Genomic DNA, 18,455 nt, shown 5'->3' with positions numbered 1-18,455 from the left:
TTTTGCCCTGTGTACAAACATGGGGAAAACATCCAAACTTCTTGTAGATGTAAATAAGGGGAGAACATACAAACTCCTTGCAGATGTAAATGGGAAGAACATACAAACTCCTTGCAGATTCTGTCCTTAGTGGATTTTGAAGGGCAACAGTGCTAACAATTGTACACATGAGGAGAACATACAAACTCCTTACAGATGTAAACATGGGGAAACATACAAACTCCTTGCAGATGTAAACAAGGAGAACATACAAACTCTTTGCAGATGTTTTCCTCGGTGGAATTTGAAGGGCAACACTACTAACCACTGTACACATGGAGAGAACATACAAACTTGTTGCAAATGTTAACTTGAGGATAACATAAAAACTCCTTGCAGATGTTGTCCTTGGTGGGATTTTAATGGCAACAGTGCTAAGCACTGAACACATGGGAGAACATGCATACTCCTTTGAGATGTTGTCCTTGGTGGCATATGAAGGGCAACCGCGCTAACCACTGTACACATAGGGACATATAACATATAAACCCCATGCAGATGTATACATGGGGAGAACATGCAAACTCCTTGTGGATGCTGCCCTTTCGGGGACTTGATGGGCAACAGTGCTAACCACTGTATACATGGGGAGAAAATACCAACTCCTTGCAGATATAAACATTGGGAGAACACACAAACTCCTTGCAGATGTTGTCCTTGCTGGGATTTGAAGCAAAACAGTGCTAACCACTGTGCACAAAGGGAGAACATACAAACTCCATGCAGATCTAAACATGGCGACAACATACAACCTCCTTTGCAGATGTTTTTCTTTGTGGGATTCGAAGGGCAACAGTGCTAACCACTGTAAACATGGGGAAAACATACAAACTCCTTGCAAATTTAAACATGGGGGAACATGCAAAATCCTTGCATATGTTGTGCTTGATGGGATTCATAGGGCAAAAGTGCTAGCCATCGCAAGGCAACAGTGCTAACCACTACAAGGCAACAGTGCTAACCACTACAAGGCAACAGTGCTAACCACCGAGCCACCGTTCTTTATTAGCAGTGCACACGTTTGCCATAATAAGTACTCCAAAATTTCACCAAAATATCGTCATGTAAAACCGTTCTCAGTTTGTAATTTTTAAAAGTTCTCTGGGTCATTTCCCAAAAAAGACTGAAGCCAACTGACCCCCTATTTAAAAATTTAAAAAAATTTAAAGCGAAACACCAAAAAAGAGACTATGACTGCGAACGACCCCCTTAAATCCTGAACAGCATTCCATTTAGGGACCATCAAAACACACAACTGCACCATTTCTTGTCCTTTTTCAGTCAAAGCCCACTTAGAAAAAAGAAAATGTAAGGATATTTGCCAAAGGATTAAAACACGTAAAGAATGTTATTTTAATACGTTCAAGCTGAAAAAGGTAGAATTTTTTATTTTTTTTTTAGAAATTTAGAAGCAGAACTTTGCAGCCTCAGCATACTTCTTCAGGGTTTAATAGGAGGCTTACTAAAGGAGCGTGACATTAATATAAACATATCAAAATTAACCACTTGAAAATTGGAGGCTAAGTGGTGAATTCATGACACGCTTCAGGTCCGGGCATGCTGGGGGTTGTAGTTTTGCAACAGCTGGTAGTACCCAGGTTGGGAAACACTGACATGAACTAAAATAAATAAAAGAAATGATACATTTTTGGTTGAAAGCTAAACAAAAAATGTTACATTTATACAAATATTTTTTTTTTTTTAAGTTTTTTTTCTTTGTTTTTTTTTTAAAAGTTTTTTTTTTAAAAGGTTTTTTTTTCTTTATTGTTTTGTTGTTTTTTTATTTTGTGTTTTTCATCGCAGATACAAATAGTGGAGAAAAAAATTGTCGAGATCAGATTTCACAGTTTGCTAACCAGGCGTAAATGGCGATAGGTGAATCAGACAGGATATTGTCGGTTTTATCGCAGTTAATGGCAACATTTCTCTTTATAGTCCATAGTTTAAATACTGATTAAAAATGTAAGATACTGTTTCTTATTAATGTGATCAAAAATAAATAAATAACATTTCATTTTTTATTTATTTATTTATTTATTTTATGTATACATCAGGAATGTTTCCTAATTTCTTTTATTTTATTTTATTTATTTTTTTTTGGGGGGGGGGCACAATATATATATATATTTATTTATTTTTTTATATAAATATATATACTTTATAGATGATTTACATTTTTATTATTTTATTATTAACGCAATCAAAAATAAATGAATAAATAACATTAATGAATTATTTATTGTTGTTTATTTATTTATTTTGTTTTATGTATACATAAGCAAAGTTTCCTAATTTCTTTTTTTTTTTCATTTTTTAATAGATGATGTACATTTTTATTATTATTATTATTTTTTTATATCTAATGTAGCAGAATAGTGTCTCCCATAAAAGGTGTTTGTTTTATTTTTGCCTTGTTTTGACAGGTAGCTTTTACTTAAGTCACTAGGTCTGCTCGGCTATATACCGCACCAAATATGTATTTTATTTTTTTAAGTGTTTCCATTAAAACAAATTCTGAAATGTGAACGTCACCCATTTGACCCAGTCTAAAATCAATGGAATCCATTGACGATTTTTTTTTTCTATAACCCAACCAGTGTGCCTTCAGTTTTTGCTACAGCTGGAGGCACACTGTCTGGGAAACACTGTGCTAGAGTGACATATTCGTAATTAGTGGTATAAACTGTCCACTAGCTTTTCTGATGTTTTTGTTTTACTTTACTTCCGACGATACATACGCAATGTGCATAACAAAAAAACAAAAAAAAAAAACGATATAATAGGGGGCTATGTTAACACAGTGTAAAACAACCCTAAGTTTTATAAAAAAAAATAAAAAAAACACTTAAGAAGTTCCCTAAAAAAGTCACTGCATCCATACTATTAAAACAAATGGCCATTAACATTATGAGCTTGTTTGTTATTTACTTGTTTAGAAAAACTGACGTGTTTTTGTATTTTTTTATGGCTACAAATACGACTGAACAAACACTGTATGAACATGGCCTGATAATAATAATAATAATAATAATAATAATAATTCATGGATCTTTTTTATTTTTACTTCTCCGCCCATAAAAACTTTTGTTAAACATACCAGGGAAGAATTATCAAAACCTGTCCAGAGGAAAAGTTGCTGAGTTGCCCGTAGCAACCAATCAGATCGCTTCTTTCATTTTTAACAAGGCCTCTGGAAAATGAAAGCAGCGATCTTATTGGTTGCTATGGGCAACTCAGCAACTTTTCCTCTGGACGGGTTTTGATAAATCTCCCCCGGTGACCATTCTGAAAATAAAATCACAGACTGGGTGCCAGGTCTTTATTATAAGACAAGATCAACAAGGAAAAATGTATTATTTCTACTTGTTTAGGGTTTTTATTGCAAATCTAAAAAAAAAAAAAAAACGCCATAAATGCCACACTGCCTTTTTTGTGTGAAAAAATACCACGACCAGATGTTAGTTCAAAGTCAATAGTGATTTATGAAATGCCAAACTCGCCGATTTATCCTCAGCGTTTTTGGTTTTTTTTGTTTTTTTTTACTCATCTTTGGCCTTTCTTTTTTTTTTTTTTTTTTTTTTGCTGTGGTTTTGGGCTCAGTGTCAGTTTTCCAAAATCGCAGCATGTTGAGACTATGGCATTTTCTTTTTTTTTTTGGGCTGAAACCTTGCCGTTTCCCTTCCGAAGAGGTCTAAAAAGAGCAAAAAGAAGATGCCATAAAAAACACTATGGGGGACATTTATCAATGTTTGCTTATGTATTCCTTTTTTTTAGCTATTTTTTTCTTACTATTTTTTTTTTTGCTTATGTGCGACTTATGTGAACTGCTTTCAGCCTGTTGATAAATTTCTTTCACATAAGCAATTTTTCTTTTTTTGCTTTGGTAGTAGCTTTTTCTGCTCCATGTTTGAACTGGAGTAAATTTTGTAGTTTTTTTCATGCGATGCAACTTTTTTGCGACTTTCGCCCTTGATAAATTTCTGACCAGTGCAAGTCAAAAATCACTTTTTGCTTTGGTAAGCAAGATTTTTTATTTTTTGCTTAGGACACTGAACATGCAAAAAGTGGCAAAAACCTACTAAATGCTTTGATAAATGTCCCCCTAAGTGGTTTTAGCATTGTTGTTTTTTTCTGGAGCTCCTTGAGTCACATGACTTGTCAGGATTAAAAAAGCAGGGGGGGAAAAAACGGCACAGAATAAAAGCCTAGTCTAAAACCCTCTATTTTTGAAGAAACACCAAAAAAACTGCATCTTGGGAGTGCAAAATAACAAGGCGTTTTTTTTTTTTTTTTTTGGCGTTTTTACAGGTCAAAAAATATTTCAGAAAAAAATATTTCAGAAAAAAGTGGAAACTTAGTCTAAGTATGATATAAAGATCAGTTTTCAAAGCAAGAAGTGGTATATAGCATAGCAGATGGTTGACCTAAGTATGATATATTTTTGAAAAAATTACATAAAAAACAAACTTTTTATAGGAGACACCATCGATTTACAATAGATTGAAAAATAAAAAAAATGTATGTTATGTATTTTAGATCTCTAGTTGAATAATTGTGTTTTTATACAAAAAATTGGGTCGAAAATTGTGTCAATAGTACTAAAGAACTGTATTAGGAAAATATGTAAAAATGTAAATGTAAAAAAAATTGACAGGTTGTTTATTGTAATTGTATTATTATTATTATTATCATCATTATTATTATTATTTAGTTATATAACTGTAACATCTTTTTCAAAATCTTATATATTTTATCAATAATCCTAGCAATGAATTTTCACTGCACAATTATATACAAAGGCTGCTGCATCATTTATCAATCAATAAATTAATGTATTTATTTATGTATTAATTAATTTATTTATTTAGTAATTTGTTGTTTATTTATTCTATTTTATTTACATAGATCTATTTTTGTTTTGTCATTAGGCTCCATTCGCACACTGGATTACAGTTGGGGATTTGAAGTTGTAAAATCTGCTTTTTTTACAATTTTTATGTACTTTTGACTGCTTTTTGTAAAATACGCATCTGAGGATCTGGTGTGTGTGTGAATACAGCCTGTCCATTCGCACATACAGTATTTGAAGCTGCAGATTTTATGCTGCAACTTTTAGTGTTAACTCATTGACTGAACAAAGCTTCAAATTTGAGCAGAATACTGTACAACCTCTAATCTTTTTTTTTTGAAACACTTTCGTTTTACATTTAAATTTTTATATTTTTTTTACATTTTTAGATTTTTTTCTACTTTAGACATCGGTAGATGACTGTAATAAAAAATACAAAATAATTTTTTTTGCGTATGGCTATTGTGTTCAGTTAAATCTCCTGCAAAATGGCCCCCCTGTCTGGCCCGGTTTTAGGAGAGATTATTTGTGACTCTGTCGCTGTCCATAAAGCGATATTTACAGTAATCTCTGTACAGTGAGGACATTCTTCCAGTCGCCCTTATAAAGTTCACACGACTAATCTCCACCATAGGGGTTAATGGGAGTAAGAGATGAATCGCTTTCCCTAGGAGGTTCCAGGCGAATGTTCTCTTCCTGCTATGAACAAAGGAGGTTTTTGGGGGGTTGAAGGGTGGGGGGGGAGGTAATTTCTGGAGGGTTAGTGTATATAATTTCGTAGAATTGGTCACACATACGCAATATTAAGTGTGTGTGTTTGTGTGTGTAAAGCTCTGTGTGTACTGTAATACACCGTAATGATAGATAATGGAGTGTTATGTAGCGGACAAGTTTCAGGAAGACTTTTTTTTTTCTCGACAAAACTGTAAATTAAGAAAATGAGACGTCTAAATTTACACAACAAGCCATAGAAGACCACCGTGCGGCTGGAATAAAATGGAATAAAACAACGTCACCATATGCCGTAGAATGACGGCAAGAAACAGACTATTATTATTACTATTATTTTTATTACTATTTTTTATTGACTAATTTTTATTATTATTACTATTTTTTATTTACGAATTTTTATTATTATTACTATTTTTTATTTACGAATTTTTATTATTATTACTATTTTTTATTTACAAATTTTAATTATTACTATTTTTTATTTACAAATTTTAATTATTATTACAATTTTTTATTTACAAATTTTTATTATTATTACTATTTTTTATTTACAAATTTTTATTATTATTACTATTTTTTATTTAAAATTTTTTATTATTATTATCACTATTATTTATAATGCTTATTTATTGTATTATAATATAACGTAACTGATGACATACATACATGTATATATATATATATATATACATTTATATAAAATTATGAATTATATCTTTAAACTTTGTGAAATTTACTTATATTTCAAAATATTTCAAATATTATTTATAATGCTTATTTATTGCATTATAATATAATGTAACTGATGACATACATATATATATATATATGTATATATATAAAATTAGGAAATATATAAAATATATATATATATAAAAATATATATATATAAATTTTATATATAAAAATATATATAAAATTATGAATTCTATCTTTAAACTTAGTTAAATTTACTTATATTTCAAAATATGTAAATCCACATTTTTTTTCCCATAATTTGCAAAAGCGCAGATAAATTGCGTCCGTATTTTTAACATTAATGGGATCTATGTTAGTCTATGGGAAAGCGGGAATGCTGACGCATTTTTTACATATTGTGTGCACGGACAACCGCTTCCCCATAGACTTAGACTGGGTCTAAAAAGTGTAAAATTTTTGGAGCGTATTTAAGTTTACATGCATTTACACTGATGCCGCCCCACATTTTCCGGGATAATCACATTTGAAAATGCGCATGGAATTTTACACCGTGTGAACTCAGCCTTACATAGCGCACGTGAATGTTAAATATGTGGACGCAATTTGTCCACGATTTTGCGGATGTAATTGTGCAAAGGAAAATTGTCTGGAAAAACACTGTGTGGACCTAGCCTAAGGGTACGTTCACACGCGCGGATTTTTTTTACGGGTTTTCCGCTGCGTATTTAAAAGTGGGCGGGCTCTTCTCGGCTGTCCGCAGATTTTCTGTGGCGGAATTTACGCTGTGGAAAATCCACCACGGTCCCTACTGACTTCAATGGAGCTTGCGGCAGATTTTACGCAGTGTACATTCCACTGCGGAAAATCGGCTGCGGACAGCTGAGAAGAGCCCACCCACTTTCAAATACGCAGCGGAAAATCCGCTAAGAAAAATCCACAGGTGTGAACGTACCCTTAGGCTGGATTCACACCACGTCAAAGTTGGCGCGTATTTTAAATACTATTTCGGGAAATGCAGATGGAATCGGCTTAGATGCGTAAACTTAAATTTGTGCTGAAAATTTTACACTGTGTAACTTATTTACGTGGCCTTAAAAAATGTGTCCGTATTTTTCCATATTGTGTGCATAGACAACCACAGTCTTATAGACGCACATAGAGCACAATAATGTTAAAAAAAAAGTGGACGCGGTTTTTCCACAATTTTGCAGACGCACTGGTGCCAGAAAGTTAAACAGATTTGTAAATTACTTCTATTTAAAAATCTTAATCCTTCCAATAAGTATCAGCTGCTGTATACTACAGAGGAAGTTCTTTTCTTTTTGAATTTCCTTTCTGTCTGACCACAGTGCTCTCTGCTGACACCTCTGTTAATGTCAGGAACTGTCCAGAGCAGGAACAAACTACCATAGAAAACCTCTCCTGCTGTGGACAGTTCCTGACATGGACAGAGGTGTCAGCAGAGAGCACTGTGGTCAGAGAGAAAATAACTACTCAACTTCCTCTGTAGTATACAGCAGCTGATAAGTACTGGAAGGATTAAGATTTTTAAATCAGGTGATGGGCGGGATTATACAGTCAGGGGGTTTGTATTATGCAGACACGCCACTCAATGTATGGCATTCACACCCCCTGATTGTATAATCCCGCCCATCCCTTCCATTCTTAAATTAGGTTCACGCCCATCTGACTGAATTCCGTGAATTGTCAGACAATCTATAATCCTTCATATTTCCTCAGGAAAGGAAGGGAATATCAAGAAAATGTAAAAGGGTGTGTAATAAGGGTACTCTAAGCTAATTAGTGATAGTACTATTTAATTTTTGGGGGGTTGCCACAGGTCCTCTATAAGTCAGCAGGTCACTACTACAGTGCAGAAAGTGCCATATTAGGTCACCAGGCACATCAGAGTGCAGACAGTCACCAGGCCAGCACTAGAGTACAGAGAGTGCCATATTAAGTCATCAAGTCACCATTAAAGTGCAGAGAGGGCCATATTAAATCACCAGGTCACTATTAGAGTGCAGAGTGTGACATATTAAATCACCAGGTCAAAACGAGACTACAGAGAGTGCCATATTAAGTCATCAAGTCAACACTAGAGTACAGAGAATGCCATATTAAGTCATCAAGTCAACACTAGAGTACAGAGAGTGCCATACAAAGTCCTCAGGTCACTATTAGAGTGCAGAGTGTGACATATTAAATCACCAGGTCAAAACTAGACTACAGAGAGTGCCATATTAAGTCATCAAGTCAACACTAGAGTACAGAGAATGCCATATTAAGTCATCAAGTCAACACTAGAGTACAGAGAGTGCCATACAAAGTCATCAGGTCACTATTAGAGTGCAGAGTGTGACATATTAAATGACCAGGTCAAAACTATACTACAGAGAGTGCCATATTAAGTCATCAAGTTAACACTAGAGTACAGAGAGTGCCATATTAAGTCATCAAGTCAACACTAGAGTATAGAGAGTGCCATATTAAGTCATCAAGTCAACACTAGAGTACAGAGAGTGCCATATTAAGTCACCAGATCAACACTAGAGGATAGAGAGTGCCATATTAAATCCCCAGGTCAACACTAGAGTAGAGAGAGTGGCATGTTAGGTCATCAGGTCAACACTACAGTATAGAGAGTGCCATATTAAGTCACCAAGTTAACACTTGAGTACAGAGAGTGCAATATTCAATGACCAGATCAACACTATAGTACAGAGAGTGCCATATTAAATAACCATATCAACACTAGAGTAGAGAGAGTGCCATATTCAATCACCAAATCAGCACTAGAGTACAGAGTACGCCATATTAAGTCACCAAGTTAAAACTAGAGTACAGAGAGTGCCATATTCAATCACCAGATCAACACTATACTACAGAGAGTGCAATATTAAATATTCATATCAACACTACAGTATAGAGAGTGCCATATTAAGTCACCAAGTTAACACTAGAGTACAGAGAGGGCCATAGTCAATCACCAGGTCAACACTAGAGTACAGAGAGTGCCATACAAAGTCATCAGGTCACTATTGGAGTGGACAGAGTGCCAAATGAAATCAACAGATCACCATTAGAGTACAGAGAGTGCCATATTAGGTCACCAGGTCACTATTAGAGTGCACAGAGTGCCAAATGAAATCAACAGGCCACAATTAGAGTGCAGAGTGTGCCATATTGTCACCATTAGAGTGCAGAGAGTGGCATATTAAATCACCAGGTCAAAACTAGACTACAGTGAGTGCCATGTTAGGTCATCAGGTCAACACTACAGTATAGAGAGTGCCATATTAAGTCACCAAGTTAACACTAGAGTACAGAGAGTGCCATATTCAATCACCAGACCAACACTAGAGTGCAGAGTGCCATATTAAGTTACCATGTCAACAGTAAAGTGCAGAGAGTGCCATATTCAATCACCAAATCAACACTAGAGTACAGAGAGTGCCATATTAAATAACAATATCAACACTAGAGTACAGAGAGTGCCATATTCAATCACCAAATCAACACTAGAGTACAGAGAGGCCCATATTAAATAACCATATCAACACTAGAGTACAGAGAGTGCCATATTCAATCACCAAATCAACACTAGAGTAGAGAGAGTGCCATATTAAATAATCATATAAACACTAGAGTAAAGAGAGTGCCATATTCAATCACCAAATCAACACTAGAGTACAGAGAGTGCCATATTCAATCGCCAAATCAACACTAGAGTACAGAGAGTGCCATATTCAATCACCAAATCAACACTAGAGTACAGAGAGTGCCATATTCAATCAAAAATCAACACTAGCGTACAGAGAGTGCCATATTCAATCACCAAATCAATACTAGAGTACAGAGAGTGCCATATTAAATAACCATATCAACACTGGAGTACAGAGAGTGCCATATTCAATCACCAAATCAACACAAGAGTTCAGAGAGTGCCATATTCAATCACCAAATCAACACTAGAGTACAGAGAGTGCCATATTCAATCAACAAATCAACACTAGCGTACAGAGAGTGCCATATTAAATAACCATATCACCAAATCAACACTAGAGTACAGAGAGTGCCATATTCAATCACCAAATCAACAGTAGAGTACAGAGAGTGCCATATTAAATAACCATATAAACACTAGAGTACAGAGAGTGCCATATTCAATCACCAAATCAACACTAGAGTACAGAGAGTGCCATATTAAATAACCATATAAACACTAGAGTACAGAGAGTGCCATATCCAATCACCAAATCAACACTAGAGTACAGAGAGTGCCATATTCAATCAACAAATCAACACTAGCGTACAGAGAGTGCCATATTAAATAACCATATCACCAAATCAACACTAGAGTACAGAGAGTGCCATATTCAATCACCAAATCAACAGTAGAGTACAGAGAGTGCCATATTAAATAACCATATAAACACTAGAGTACAGAGAGTGCCATATTCAATCACCAAATCAACACTAGAGTACAGAGAGTGCCATATTAAATAACCATATAAACACTAGAGTACAGAGAGTGCCAAATCCAATCACCAAATCAACACTAGAGTACAGAGAGTGCCATATTAAATAACCATATCAACACTAGTGTAGAGGACGGTAATTGGCTCAGTTAAGTGTATGGTAATGTCATCTCTGCACTCCCGCCAGTGACTCCAGGGTGGCAGTGTTGTAAGCAGAGGGGTACGTTTTATTGGTTAGTTTCTTTTGCCCTCCCCAATTTTCTACCATGAGGTGATTTTGACACGAAAACACTTGAAGGGGGTGTCTGGCCAGCCACACTCATTCATACTGCTAGGACACCCTATGAGCTCTAGAATGAAGTACTTAAGTGTCCCATTGAAGTGAAGCTGCGAGTACACATGCTCATTGCTGTGCCGCGCCATTCTTTGTCTATCGGGAACTTACACTAGGGCTGTGTTTTCCAACCAGTGTGCCTCCAGCTGTGGCAAAACTACAATTCCCAGCATGCCCGGACAGCCGAAGGCTGTCCGGGCATGCTGGGAGTTGTAGTTTTGCCACAGCTGGAGGCACACTGGTTGGGAAACACTACACTAGAAGATAAGTCAACATCGTTCCCCTTTCGTTCTTCAGCTCATCATTATGCTTCCTTCAGGCTGGGATTAGCCTTAACTTTTGTTTGGCGTTTTTCCCAAAAATAGCGTGAAGAAATATAGGTGTTTTTTTTTTTATCTTCTGCATTTTATCCCATGTTTTTCTTTAGTTGTTTGTTTTGTTTTTTCAACTCATGTGATTGTTTTTATTAAAGGGGTACTCCGGTGGAAAACTTTATTTATTTATTTATTTATTTTAATCAACTGGTGCCAGAAAGTTAAAAAGATTTGTAAATTACTTCTATTAAAAAAATCTTAATCCTTCCAGTACTTATTAGCTGCTGAATACTACATAGGAAATTATTTTCTTTTTGGAACACAGAGCTCTCTGCTGACATCATGACCACAGTGCTCTCTGCTGACACCTCTGTCCATTTTAGGAACTGTCCAGAGTAGGAGAAATTCCCCATAGAAAATATATTCTGTTCTGGACAGTTCCTAAAATGGACAGAGGTGTCAGCAGAGAGCACTGTGCTCGTGATACCAGCAGAGAGCTCTGTGTCCCCAAAAGAAAAGAATTTCCTCTGTAGTATTCAGCAGCTAATAAGTACTGGAAGGATTAAAAAATTTTAATAGAAGTAATTTACTAATCTGTTTAACTTCCTGGCACCAGTTGATTAAATAAAAAAAATAAAAAAGTTTTCCACCGGAGTACCCCTCTAAAGAATTTATTAAAGAATTTCATGAGAAAAAAAAATGCCATGCCCTAGCATGTGGCAATTTTCGAAAACTACCCCGAGCTTAAAGGAAAACTGTCAGATATTTTCTCCTGCACTATACACAGTACTGGTGGGAAGTGCGGGAGACGCAAATTAAAACGAGCCCTACCTTACCCGGATCCGCCCGGCCGTTCGCCCGCAATTGTAGTTTTATTCTATGTGTATATCTTGCTGTAACTGGCATGGGCGGGGCTTCTGCAGCTAACTTGCACTGACTTCAGCGCGGCTTATGAATATTCATCCCCCCTCCCTTCAGTTAGGAGCGGCGAAGAGAGAGAGAACTGGAGGGAGGCGGGATAAATATTCATAAGCGGTGCTGATGTCAGTGCCAGTTAACCTGCAGAAGCCCCGCCCGTGCCAGTTAAAGGGGTACTCCGGTGAAAAACATTTTTTTTTTAAATCAACTGTTTGCTATGGGGATGTTCTCCCGCCCTGGACAGTTTCTGAAATGGACAGAGGTGCCAGCAGAGAGCACTGTGGTCGTGACAGAAAAAAAATCCCAAAAGAAAAGAATTTCCTATGCAGTATTCAACAGCTGATAAGTACTGGATGGATTAAGATTTTTTAATAGAAGTAATTTACAAATCTGTTTAACTTTCTGGCACCAGTTGATTAAAAAAAAAAAAAGTTTTCCACCAGAGTACCCCTTTAATTCTATCCGCAGTGTTGTTGGCCCATAAAAAAGCCATGCGGAGAGTATTTTTTTTAGAATTTTTTTTTAACAAAAGCGGAACGGGTTTGTAGCGATGTTAAGTGGCAATACAAAAAACAGCGTGCTTTACAGGGTTTTTGGAGATGGGTTTTAGTAGTAAAATGTTTTAAAGTTCTCTAGGAAAGGTTATAGTAACTGCAGGAAAAAAAATATGCAACAAAAATGCTCAAATTTTTTTTTTTTTTTTTTTTTTTACCCACAAAAAAATGCCGTTATATAGCACTCTCAAGATGAAGTTTTAGTGTTTTAGATTTTTTTTTTTTTTTTTTTTAAATAGTGGGTTTTAGTCTTGATGTTTTTTTTTCCCTCTTGCATGTGATTCTTTCATCATGTGACTCAAGGATTTCTAATTTAGAAATGGGGGGGGGGACAATTCTAAAACAACATGGCGCTTTTTTATGCCATTTTCTTTTTGCTCCCATAGACTTCTACAGGAGAGAAACACCAAGATGTTCACCTTAAAGGATATTCACGTGCAGCAATAATGTCGAAATTTCTATTCCAGAGTTTCCCAACCAGTGTGCCTCCAGCTGTTTAAAAACTGCAACTCCCTTTGGCTGTCCGGGGGTGCTGGAAGTTGTAGTTTTACAACAGCTGGAGGCACCCTGGTTGGTAGACACTCTGATGCATAGGGGAGTTGCAGCAATTTGTGGAGTGTATGAATGCACCCAGCAACTCTCCAGATCAACATAATAAATATTCATGCGCACGGCGCAGACACATTTCTGGGACCGTCCCCTTCATCTGGAGGAACCTGCAGGAATCTATAGCATGTGATCCCGAAACAACAACCCCATTCAAATGGATAGAAGGGGATCTGTCAGCCACATACATTTCTGCAGAAAATCTGCCCCATGTGAGCATACCCTCAATGTTTCCAAACCAGTGTAACTCCAGCTGTTGCAAAACTACAAATCTCAGGATGCCCAGACAGACGAAGGCTGGGAGTTGTAGTCTTGCAATAGCTGACGGCACTCTGATTGGAAAACACTGATCTATCTAGCACTCTATCGCTATGTCTATCTATCTCATATCTATCTCATATCTATCTATCTATCTCATATCTATCTATCTATCTATCTCATATCTATCTATCTCATATCTGTCTATCTCATATCTATCTCATATCTATCTATCTATCTCATATCTATCTATCTCATATCTATCTCATATCTATCTATCTATCCATCTCATATCTATCTATCTCATATCTATCTCATATCTATTTATCTATCTCATATCTATCTATCTATCTATCTCATATCTATCTCATATCTATCTATCCATCTATCTCATATCTATCTATCTCATATCTATCTAATATCTATCTATCTCATATCTATCTATCTATCTCATATCTATCTATCCATCTATCTATCTCATATCTATCTATCTCATATCTATCTATCTCATATCTATCTATTTATCTATCTATCTCATATCTATCTATCTATCTCATATCTATCGATCTAGCTCATATCTATTTATCTATCTCATATCTATCTATCTAATATCTATCTATCTATCTCATATCTATCTCATATCTATCTATCCATTTATCTCATATCTATCTATCTATCTATCTCATATCTATCTCATATCTATCTATCTATCTATCTCATATCTATCTATCTATCTATCTCATATCTATCTATCTATCTCATATTTATCTATCTATCTATCTATCTTATATCTATCTATCTCATATCCATCTATCTTTATATCTATCTATATATCTATCTATCTCATATCTATCTATTTATCTCATATCTATCTATCGATCTCATATCTATCTATATTATCTATCTCATATCTATATATCTATCTATCTATCTATATCAGTGTTTCTCAAATAGGGTGCCTCCAGCTGTTGCAAAACAACAACTCCCAGCATGCCCAGACAGCCTAAGGACTGTCTGTCTATCTATCTCCTATCTATCTCTCTATCTACAGTATCAATTTCAGTGTTTCACAACCAGTGTGCCTCCAGCTGTTGCAAGACTACAACTCCCAGCATGCCCGGCCAAAGGCTGTCTGGGCATGCTGGGAGTAGTAGTTTTGCAACAGCTGGAGGCACCCTGGTTGGGAAACACTGCCTTATGGCCACATGAGATCATCTGAGGGCAGATTCCACCACATACAGAAGTCCCCATCACACGTCAATCACCCTGGGGTGACAAGAATTCTGCCCCCATATAGGTCACAAATTACACTCTGCTGTTACTATACATAGCTTCCTAGCCATTAACCCCATCACTGCCATACAGTATTCCCCAACCAGTGTGTCTCCAGCTGTTGCAAAACTACAACTCCCAGAATGCCCAGACAGCCTTTGGCTGTCTGGGCATGCTGGGAGTTGTAGTTTTGCAACAGCTGGAGGCACACTGGTTGGGAGACACTGCACTAGGCAGTGCGGAGTGACTACAAGTCCCATCATATCTTCTATTATTATCATATTCTACATTATCCATCATATGTACAATCACAGTATAGCGATAGACACCAGAGGAAATAGTCGCGATAGGTCGCACCTACCTGCGACAATCAGTGATTTCTGACTGATGCCGAATCAATATTAGTGACTATTATTCTGTCTTATTGATGGAAAGTTCTATTTCCCATACTCACACTAATATGTATTTCTATAGTTCTATCTGTATCTCGCCACATTTTATCCAGTCCTGTTATTTCTGAAGTGGGAACAAACAAATCGTCCAGTGTGAATACAGGACAGGAGCCGCACCGTGTGCACAGGAGGGAAGGAAGGATATTTACCGGGGTTATGGGGTCTTAGGGACCGATTTTATTTCATAGTGATTGTGCTGGTGTGAGCTAGGAGGCCATGATGGTGCTTGTAGTTCTACAACAACTAGAAGGGCGGAAAGTAAAGTTATAGGGTGTGAGGAACACAGTCCGGAGCATATACAGAGGGTACTGCAGTGATGGGGTTAATTACTGATAGATAGATAGATAGATAGATAGATAGATAGATAGATAGATATGAGATAGATAGATAGATAGATAGATAGATATGAGATAGATAGATAGATAGATAGATAGATATGGGATAGATAGATATGAGATAGATATGAGATAGATAGATATGAGATAGATAGATAGATATGAGATAGATAGATAGATAGATAGATAGATATGAGAGAGATAGATAGATAGATAGATAGATAGATAGATAGATAGATATGAGATAGATAGATAGATATGAGATAGATAGATAGATATATAGATATGAGATAGATAGATAGATAGATAGATAGATATGAAATAGATAGATAGATACATAGATAGATATGAGATAGATAGATATGAGATAGATAGATAGATATGAGATAGATCGATATGAAATAGATAGATATGAGTTAGATAGATAGATATGAGATAGATCGATAGATAGATAGATTTCAGATAGATAGATAGATATGAGATAGATAGATAGATAGATAGATAGATAGATATTAGATAGATAGATATGAGATAGATAGATAGATATGAGATAGATATGAGATAGATAGATAGATATGAGATAGATAGATAGATAGATATGGGATAGATAGGTATGAGATAGATAGATATGAGATAGATAGATAGATATAAGATAGATAGATAGATAGATAGATATGAGATAGATAGATAGATATGAGATAGATAGATAGATAGATAGATATGAGAGAGATAGATATATAGATAGATAGATATGAGATAGATAGATAGATATGAGATAGATAGATATGAGATAGATAGATAGATATGAAATAGATAGATAGATACATAGATAGATATGAGATAGATAGATATGAGATAGATAGATATGAGATAGATAGATAGATAGATATGAGATAGATCGATATGAAATAGATAGATATGAGATAGATAGATAGATATGAGTTAGATAGTTAGATAGATATGAGATAGATCGATAGATAGATAGATAGATATTAGATAGATAGATGTGAGATAGATAGATAGATAGATAGATATTAGATAGATAGATGTGAGATAGATAGATAGATAGATAGATAGATATGAGATAGATAGATATGAGATAGATAGATAGATATGAGATAGATAGATAAATATGAGATAGATAGATATGAGATAGATAGATATGAGATAGATAGATAGATATGAGATAGATAGATAGATATGAGATAGATAGAAATAAAATAGATAGATGTGAGATAGATAGATATATATGAGATATATAGATAGATATAATATAGATAGATAGATAGATAGATATGTGATAGATATGAGATAGATAGATAGATAGATAGATAGATAGTAATAGAAGAAGAACAGCACAGCCAAATTGAAGAAAAAAATAATAATCGTAAGGGGGTGCACGCAGCTCCTGGATCCTTGGTTAGGGGATCATCGTTCAAACAGAAGAAAAATCTTGTCCACAGCACCAAAGTTCATGAAAAAATATGTGTTTTTATTCCATAAAAGGTGTCATTACAACAGCGACGTTTCAGTCAGCTCAACCTGACCTTTCTCAAGCATCACACAACCAGTGCTAACCATATCTTTATAGAGGCACCAATTACAAATGGTACCAATTAATGTGCAAAACCAATCATTAAATAAAGTGCAAATGCATAGTGTAAACAATCCAAAAAATATATGCACATAAGTAATAAAGTACAAAACCAAAAAAAATACAAAACCAAAAATTATTGTGTATAAGTCTCACTTTTGTATTTTTTTTGGTTTTGTACTTTATTACTTATGTGCATATATTTTTTGGATTGTTTACACTATGCATTTGCACTTTATTTAATGATTGGTTTTGCACATTAATTGGTACCATTTGTAATTGGTGCCTCTATAAAGATATGGTTAGCACTGGTTGTGTGATGCTTGAGAAAGGTCAGGTTGAGCTGACTGAAACGTCGCTGTTGTAATGACACCTTTTATGGAATAAAAACACATATTTTTTCATGAACTTTGGTGCTGTGGACAAGATTTTTCTTCTGTTCTTCTAGATAGATAGATAGATAGATATGAGATAGATAGATATGAGATAGATAGATATGAGATAGATAGATATGAGATAGATAGATAGATAGATAGATAATAGATAGATATATAGATAGATATGAGATAGATAGATAGATAGATAGATACGAGTTAGATAGATATAAGAGATAGATAGATAGATATGAGATAGATAGATATGAGATAGATAGATATGAGATAGAGAGATAGAGAGATAGATATGAGATAGATATTAGATAGAGATGAGATAGATAGATATGAGATAGATAGATATAAGATAGATAGATAGATAGATACGAGTTAGATAGATATAAGAGATAGATAGATAGATAGATATGAGATAGATAGATATGATATAGATAGATATGAGATAGAGAGATAGATAGATAGATAGATAGATATGAGATAGATAGATAGATATGAGATAGATAGATATTAGATAGAGATAGATATGAGATAGATAGATAGATAGATATGAGATAGATAGATAGATATGAGATAGATAGATATGAGATAGATAGATATGAGATAGATAGATAGATATGAGATAGATATGA

General features: G+C 35.0%; 1 protein-coding gene across 1 annotated transcript in view; it reads right to left on the bottom strand.

Moving 5' to 3' along the window:
* The window catches only part of SIM2 (SIM bHLH transcription factor 2), a 158,019-nt gene that overhangs the window by 126,229 nt on the left and 13,335 nt on the right, over nucleotides 1-18,455 (bottom strand). The window lies entirely within an intron of this gene.

This window comes from Hyla sarda, chromosome 2, assembly GCF_029499605.1.
Source record: "Hyla sarda isolate aHylSar1 chromosome 2, aHylSar1.hap1, whole genome shotgun sequence".
In the NCBI taxonomy this organism is placed as follows: Eukaryota; Metazoa; Chordata; class Amphibia; order Anura; family Hylidae; genus Hyla; species Hyla sarda.
The sequence above is the reverse complement of the archived record's forward strand: the minus strand, read 5'-3'. Positions and strand labels throughout refer to the sequence as shown.